Source organism: Heliangelus exortis, chromosome 17, assembly GCF_036169615.1.
Source record: "Heliangelus exortis chromosome 17, bHelExo1.hap1, whole genome shotgun sequence".
NCBI classification, from domain to species: domain Eukaryota; kingdom Metazoa; phylum Chordata; class Aves; order Apodiformes; family Trochilidae; genus Heliangelus; species Heliangelus exortis.
The window spans coordinates 2,126,922-2,135,663 of NC_092438.1; the positions used below are offsets into that span (position 1 = coordinate 2,126,922).

Here is an 8,742-nt window from a genome sequence, read left to right on the forward strand (position 1 = left end):
CAGCATCCCAGATCCTCTGTGCCAGCCTCAGGTGACCACTGATGGACCCTGGACCTCCAGCAGGCACTGGGAGAAGAAAAATCCATGTAAAACAACAAAAAACCCCAATGGTTTGGGGTTACAACACGACAGCCTCAGTCCAGTCAATCCAAACCTTGTGAAGGTGTTTGCACAAACACTTGAAGACCAAAATCACCATCCTGCCCTTTGTTCTTCAACCCATTTCCCTCAGCAGCTGGGGTCAATCTTCAGGTAGCTGTTTCGAAAGCTGGGCTTAAAAAGCCCGGGATCTTTCATGATAAAATGGACACAAAATTCATTTTTCAACCCTTGCAATGCCTGAAAACTGGAGATGTGTGGAGGAGGAAGGAGGCAGCCCCTCCATCCAGCCCTGGGCTTTTTTCTCTCTCTTTTTGGGGTTGGAAACCCTGGTGCAGCAGATGGAATGCCATCAGCATCCCAGATCCTCTGTGCCAGCCTCAGGTGACCACTGATGGACCCTGGATCTATTCCTGACCTCCAGCAGGCACTGGGAGAAGAAAAATCCATGTAAAACAACAAAAAACCCCAATGGTTTGGGGTTACAACACGGCAGCCTCAGTCCAGTCAATCCAAACCTGGTGAAGGTGTTTGCACAAACACCTTGAAGACCAAAATCACCATCCTGCCCTTTGTTCTTCAACCCATTTCCCTCAGCAGCTGGGGTCAATCTTCAGGTAGCTGTTTAGAAAGATGGGCTTAAAAAGCCTGGGATCTTTTATGATAAAATGGACACAAAATTCATTTTTCAACCCTTGCAATGCCTGAAAACTGGAGATGTGTGGAGGGGGAAGGAGGCAGCCCCTGCATCCAGCCCTGGGCTTGTTCCTCTCTCTTTTTGGGGTTGGAAACCCTGGTGCAGCAGATGGAATGCCATCAGCATCCCAGATCCTCTGTGCCAACCTCAGGTGACCACTGATGGACCCTGGATCTATTCCTGACCTCCAGCAGGCACTGGGAGAAGAAAAATCCAATTACAATAATAAAAAAAAATAAAATGGTTTGGGTTTACAACACAGCAGCCTCAGTCCAGTCAATCCAAACCTGGTGAAGGTGTTTGCACAAACACCTTGAAGACCAAAATCACCATCCTGCCCTTTGTTCTTCAACCCAATTCCCTCAGCAGCTGGGCTCAGCCTTGAGGTAGCAAGGATGCAAAATCTCTCTCAAGGGCCTGAGACACCCCCAAAAGCACCTCCCCAGAGCAAAAGGAGATTTGGGCATTTGTCTCAGATGGTTCCTTCTGCCCAGCAGAGCCCACAAGTCTTCAGTTTCAACCTCAGCCCCAGCCCAAAGCCCTGGCTCACCCCCTGCCCCACCACAGCCCTGTCATCTCCCCACTGCTGATTTGGCTCTGGGTGCTGGACTGGATCCGGATCCTCCTCTGGTGTCCCAGCCCTGGAAACCAAGAAAAGGAGTGAAACAGCATCACCCACGTGAAGGATGAATAGGAGCAGAGCTCTGCATTTATTGCTTCAGTAGTTTGAAGTGATGGTAATGCAGCCAGATTTATTTCTTATATACAGTGCTGGACTTATTAAACTTCCAAGGAGCTCTTTAAGCTGTCATTGGGGGTTTAATTGCTGAAGGTAACTACTTGCTTCTCAAAAGCTGCTGTGGAGCAGCCCTTCTTCCACCCCCTTTGAGGGAGAAGATCCCCCCAAAGCACAAAGGGTTAAAGCTTCTGCCTGTCTCATCCAGCCCACCCCCCCCTCCTCCCCCCATTTTGCAAAACTGGGAGAAAGGAAAGGATTAAAGGGGAGAGATTTATGGACCAGCCCATCACAGAGCCTCAGTTCACACTTTGATGATGGGGGAACAGCCCCTCTCTAACAAAGGGGCTGTAAAGCATGCCCACCACTCAGCTCTCTACTGGGGGGAGCCAAATCCCTCCTTGGATTATTAAGGGCTCTGCAAGTCCTTGGAAAGAAAAGGCTGCACCTTTTTTATTGCTGTGTTTATTAATAAAGAGCTGGTGAAATACTTACTGCTGCTCTGTAAATCTTCCGAGGGCAGGAGGAGGTTGCACAGACCTTGGGGCTGGAAGGAAACAGAGGGGTTGTGGGGCTTGACCTCCCTCATCCCCCATCCCAAAAATGTCTCTGGACATGGCAGGAGCCCAGCTCTGCTCAGGCTGCACCTAAAGGTCCCTGCCTTGAAGTCCCCTGAGATGTCCTCCAGGCAAAAGCTCTTCAGGGAGAGGTCTCCAGCCTCAAGTCCCAGCTGGGCTATGGCCCCACATCACTCTTCCCACCAACCCAGGGGGCTGGGAATCTGTTCCAAGGCCTGGGAAACAGCCAGGGCTGTGGGGAGGGATCCTGGAGGTGCAAAGCCCCCTTGCCAAGGTCCCACAAAACCCAATCCTGTAACTCATAGCTCTTAACTTCCATCCAACACTGTGCAGCTCTTCTCTGAACACCTTCAGATGGAGTAACTCCTCAGGCTCACTCCAGCTCACCCAACAAGGAAGGACCAAATGACCTTTGAAAACATTTTTTTTTTACTCTTCTGTTTTTTTTTTTTTTTTTGTAGCAATGGAGGGAGGAATTGATGGCAAACCAGAAGCACTCCATTTAAAGTGGGAGGTGTTAAAAAAAAAAACAAAAGAAAAAAGTCTGCTGGCACTACCCAGCCAACAAGCAGCTGGTGTGGAACATAACCTCAAACCTAAACCATCATCCATCAGATCTGGATTTGATCCAGAGGGAGGAGGGAAGAGCTCACACTTCTGCACTGATACTTCACCCACATTGTGAGACTTTTCCAGACTTTTCCTCACCCAGTGACACCCATTTGCTTTCCCCTTCTGAAACAGCCACAAACCCCTGCTTGCTTGGAGGTGGCAGAGAAAGGACATCACAGCCCTTTTCTTCCACCCAGGACTCAGATTCCGCTCCCTGAGCACCTGTTTGGAACAAGCACCCCCAAAACATCTTGGAGGGCTGAGAGCTGGGGGAGGTGGCTGTGCTGTAGAAAAAGCCAAAATAAACAAACCCTCACAGCTACCACCAAAATCCAACCCATGACAACAACAATAACAACAAACCCACCCCCCAACTCCCCTTTCTAATTTCAGCTTCTGGTCATAAAATTTTACTTTCATGTAACAGCATGAAATCTGCACAACTGGAGCAGGGGTTTTTAATAAAAGGCAGAGTTGATGTAATATCTGAGCCAAGGTGTTTTTCTAAGCCAGAAGAAGAGAGACAGAAACACAGAAGGAAAATAATTTTCTTGAATTCCTTCCAGAAAGGAATTTTATTTAGAGTTCCTTTAACCACGCTGAAATTCTCCTTCCTTACATGGGTTTTTCCCCCTTCAAAGCTGTCCCCCTCAACCTGGACAGGAGTACCAGCACATCCAAGCTGCTCATTTCTTTTTGAAGACCCTAAGACATTAAAAAAACAACAAAAAACAAAAAGCAGAGCAGTTTTCAGTGTGCACTGAGCTCCAGCTTGCCCCAAATCCCATGGACCCCAGAGTGCCAAGTGTCTTGCACCCATTCTTGCTCCTTTTCCAACACCAGGATGGGGGGAAAACACCTCCCCATGTCCCAAACTATCAGGTCTGAGACGAGCAGAATGTCTGCTAAAGGGCCAGAAACAGCTCCATGATAAATGACTTCCAAATGCCCCCCTGCTCTGGGGATTTTATCAGGGAAGATGGATCTTTCTATCTGTTTTCCTTTCTTCTTCATTCTTCAACTCTTGACCCACACTGTGAACAGAAACCTCCCGGGTTTGAGCCTTCAGCAGAGGAAATGCTTCCTCCAGTTCATTTGTCTTCGGGGCTCTGTGCAGCTGAAGAGACAGAATGTGGCTCACGAGATGCTCTTCCCCACCCTGCCCATCTTCCCTCCTCTCTGCTCCATCAGCTGGGACAGGACTGACCCCCCTGCACCTGCCCCTCAGCAAACAGGACAACAAAATGGCAGATGACACCAAGCTGGGGGCAGTGTGGATCAGCTGGAAGGCAGGAGGGCTCTGCAGAGGGACCTGGACAGACTGGAGAGTTGGGCTGATCCCAACGGGATGAGGTTCAACATTCCAAGTTCCAGGTCCTGCACTTTGGCCACAACAACCCCATGGGGAGCTCCAGGCTGGGCACAGAGTGGCTGAGAGCAGCCAGACAGAGAGGGACCTGGGAGTCTGGATTGCCAGGAAGGTGACCATGAGCCAGCAGTGTGCCCAGGTGGCCAAGAAGGCCAATGGCATCCTGGGCTGGCTCAGGAACAGCGTGGCCAGCAGGTCCAGGGAAGGGATTCTGCCCCTGTGCTCAGCCCTGGGGAGGCCACAGCTTGAGTCCTGTGTCCAGTTCTGGGCCCCTCAGCTCAGGAAGGAGATTGAGGTGCTGGAGCAGGTCCAGAGAAGAGCAAGGAGGCTGGGAAGGGATCCAGCACAAGTGCTGTGAGGAAGGGCTGAGGGAGCTGGGGGTGTTGAGGCTGGAGAAGAGGAGGCTCAGGGGAGACCTCATCACTCTCTCCAACTCCCTGAAAGGAGGTTGGAGCCAGGGGGGGGTTGGGCTCTTTTCCCAGGCAACTCTCAGCAAGACAAGAGGGCACAAGAGGTCTCAAGTTGTGCCAGGGGAGGTTTAGGTTGGACATCAGAAAGAATTTCTTTCTGGAGAGGGTGCTCAGCCATTGGAATGGGCTGCCCAGGGAAGGGGTGGATTCTCCATCCCTGGAGATATTTCAAAAGAGCCTGGATGTGGCACTCAGTGCCATGGGCTGGGAACCACGGGGGGAGTGGAGCAAGGGTTGGACTTGAGGAGCTCTGAGCTCCCTTCCAACCCAGCCCATTCTAGGATTCTGTGATTCTATGAAGACTCAGAGCAGGTCTGGCCCCACTTTTTTGAGGAGGGACACCACCCAAGATGAAGAAAGGTTGATCCGTTAAAAAAAAAAAAATTAAAAAAATGAAGGTTTCAGTCTTTACCTGAGCATGAAGGACCAGATGGTGAAGCTGGGAAGGGTTTTGTTGGACTTCCAAGATGCCTTGGGTCCCTGGATCTGCAGCCACCTTGGTTCAAAGGGTCTCTTCTCTCAGGACAGAGCATGACAAGTGTCACAAACTTCAGCCACGGGTTTCAAATACCTTAAAGTCCACGATTCCCAGCTCAAGGCTGAAAGGCCACAAGATGTGCTTGATCCCAGCATGGTTCATGGTCACTGGAAACCATCACAGCAACTGGGAAAGGATGGTGTGGTCTGCAGCAGCCAGAGTGGGAGATAATCCATCCTGGATGGTTTGGAACCAAGGCCTAAAGGTTCAAGGATGAAGAAATTGCTGCTTAGCACATTATTTAAATTAATGTGAAAATACTAAAAGGGGAGGATCTCTATAATTCACACCCATGGGATGTTTTTTTGTAACCTCTTGGGACAGCCCCAAACACACCCTGGACATTGTCCATCTCCAGGCACAGAGCAAGGCTGGAGCAGGAAGGAAGGGGATGAAAGAGTAAAAAAAGGGGTGCCCAGGTCCTCCCCCCCTCCCAGCCTTTCCCCTCTTTTAGTTTAACGTGGGGCCCTTCATTTTTTTCCTGCTTTTCAGAGTGTGCTGAGCATGACCAGGTCTGGGGACCTCTGGAAGGGGCTGGAGGAAGCAAAGATGTGAGCAGCACAACCACCCAGAGCAAGATGGGTGATACCTCAGGTACCTTTAACTCTTTGGTGAATATCCAGCACGACTTCCAAGCTGGATATGGAGAGGAAGAGGCTGGGGGGCAGCTGTTCCCATCCTCATCCCAAATTCCCTTCCAGTCTGGTCCTTGGGCCAGCAGCTCTTGTCCCTCCTCAGCTGGAAGACCACCACAAATGTCCTTGCAAGACATGAAATGAGGTGAGCCCACATTCTACAGCCAGGAGAAGGAGACTTCAGGTGCAATTTTAGGGAAGCAGAGAGACAGAATCTGAAGATCCCATTGGATTTCTTCCATCTCAGACTTTGCTGTCCGTTCCAGAAGCAGGAGATTTTTTACATCCCCCCCCATTTCCAAGCTGAGCCCGTCTCCTTAGAAAAATAAAACTGAAGAAAAGAATTTTTCTGGGACAATTTGTTGCTCTCCATGAGGAAGCCAAACTGCAGGGCCTGCAGCTCTCTGGTGTGGAAATGGAGACAGCAGTGTCCTGCCTGGATCCCCTCTTCCAGCAAAACTTTTGGTTTACAGCAGCCCCTGCTCTGGGGGAAAAAACCAACAACTGCTGCTGTTTTTCTTGATGAAGGCAGCAAGGGGGCTGAATAAAAGAGCCTGCATCCAAAGCACAAGATGGGATGAAAAAGGCATCCAAGCTCCATGGCAGTAGATAAAACAAAGCAGAGAGAAAAAAAAAGAATCAGATGCTGAAATATGTATTTCTTGTGGGTATGAATAGAACTGTCTATGTTTGCCTTGGAGCCAGGGGGAAGGAGAGCAGCTGGGTCCATCTCAGCAGGTATTGCTTTTCAGTACTGAGCCATCAAGAAGTTGAAAGCCCTCCCTGGCAGGTCCCTGCAGCAGCCACCCAGCCACCCAACCTCCCCTCTGCTCTGCAGCCCACGGCCAGGTAGATGCTCCCACACCTCCTGTCATCATAGAATCCTAGAATCCTAGGGGTTGGAAGGGACCTGGAAAGATCATCTAGTCCAACCCCCCCTGCCAGAGCAGGGCCCCCTAGAGTACATCTCCTAGGAACGTGTCCAGGGGGGTTTTGAATGTCTCCAGTGAAGGAGACTCCACAACCCCCCTGGGCAGCCTGTTCCAGGGCTCTGTCACCCTTACAGTAAAAAAATTCTTTCTGATATTCAACTTGAACCTCCTATGCTCCAATTTACACCCATTACCCCTTGTCCTATCACTGGTCACCACTGAGAAAAGCCTAACTCCATCTCCCTGACACTCACCCCTTACATATTTGAAAACATTGATGAGGTCACCCCTCAGTCTCCTTTTCTCCAAACTAAAGAGCCCCAGCTCCCTCAGCCTTTCCTCATAAGGGAGATGTTCCACTCCCTTAATCATCTCAGTAGCTCTGCTCTGGACTCTTTCAAGCACTTCCCTGTCCTTCTTGAACTGAGGGGCCCAGAACTGGACACAATACTCCAGGTGTGGCCTCACCAATGCAGAATAGAGGGGGAGGAGAACCTCTCTTGACCTACTAACCACCCCCTTTCTAATGCACCCCAGGATGCCATTGGCCTTCTTGGCCACAAGGGCACATTGCTGGCTCATGGGCATCTTCTTGTCTACCAGGACCCCCAGGTCTCTTTCACCTCCACTGCTCTCCAGCAGCTCAGCCCCCAACCTATACTGGGACATCGTGTTGTTCTTCCCCAAATGCAAAACTCTACACTTCCCCTTGTTGAATTTCATCATGTTTCTCCCTGCCCAACTCTCCAGCCTGTCTAAGTCTCTCTGAATGGCAGCACAGCCTTCTGGTGTGTCAGCCACTCCTCCCAGCTCAGTGTCATCAGCAAACTTGCTGAGGGTACATTCTATACCCTCATCCAAGTCATTGATGAAGATATTGAACAACACCGGTCCCAGTACCGACCCCTGAGGGACTCCACTGGTCACACACCTCCAACCAGATTCTGCCCCATTGACTACAACTCTCTGACTCCTTCCTTTCAACCAGTTCCTGATCCACCTCACTACCTGATCACCAAACCCATACTTGATCAACTTATCTACAAGGATGCTGTGAGACCCCAGATGTCACCAAGAAGTCCCACAAGTTCCAGGAAAACAAATCAGCCACCTCTGTGAGTTTTATCCAACCCCTGCCCTGCTCTCCCCACCACTGGTCCGTGCCAGAGCAGCTGGGGTGTCCTCTGAACTTGGAGATTTTGGACTGGAAGGGAGGAAAATGGGATGTGATTTGGTGGCTGTAAAGCACTGGAGCTGGGAGCCCTGCAGCACAGTGACATCTTTTGGAGGCCCATGGTGACATGGAGGAGCTGAGACCCACGGACTTGTGTCTTCAGAAAGCTACAAAATAAACCCAAAAAGCAGCTGGTTTTTCACCCGTGATAAAAGTCGATGTGGAGCACGAGAAAGAAGATAAAGTGTTCCTATTAAAAAAAAATTAAAGAGTAATTTTTTTTTTTTTTTCCAAAGTTATTTCCAGGCTTGGCAGTCCAGTGATGCTGCTGCCATCCTCTTTTTTCCTCCAAACCACCTGGTCCAGCACCATCCTGGGGCTGACCCACGTTTCCCTTCCAGAGCCAAAGCTTTGGCTCTTCCCAGCCTGTGCCTTGGTCTCTGGCGAGCAGAGGAGCAATGGGAAAGGCAGCTGGCTGGGCACTTCTCTTGATAGCAAGGCAAAAAAGAGAGTTTTTCACCTGATGCTGGAAACAATGCCATCCATAGAAGGCCACATTGTTACCTTGACATTTGGAAGCAATTACCTGCATGTTATGTAAAACTTTTATTAAACGACTGGAGAAATTCGGTAATGTGTTAATCATGGCTTGAATGACATCTGCTTAATACCAGAGATTTCTTTTCCTTTTTTTCTTTTCTTTTTGAGCTGGAGGAGAAGGGTTCAGCAGTTCAGGATGATTACCAAAACATATTGCTCCTTTTTTCTTTCCCCTACGTGTTAATTTCTCAGATTTATTGTCTCGGGCTCCCCCGTCTCGGATTTTCACTACATGTCAACATCTGTTACATCTCTGCACCTCACAGCTCTTCAGTCTTTGCCCCACCAAGCCTCAGGCACTC

The 8,742-nt window shown here is 49.8% G+C and overlaps 1 long non-coding RNA gene across 1 annotated transcript; it reads right to left on the minus strand.

The window, feature by feature from the left end:
* Positions 1 to 1,048: 1,048 nt before the first annotated feature.
* LOC139804008 (uncharacterized) lies at positions 1,049 to 5,987 on the minus strand. Its single transcript, XR_011729245.1, has 4 exons — positions 5,698 to 5,987; positions 4,974 to 5,298; positions 2,028 to 2,072; positions 1,049 to 1,437 (listed from the first exon to the last, which is right to left on the minus strand). It is a non-coding gene; the product is annotated as an uncharacterized lncRNA (long non-coding RNA).
* Between the last annotated feature and the right edge of the window lie 2,755 nt (positions 5,988 to 8,742).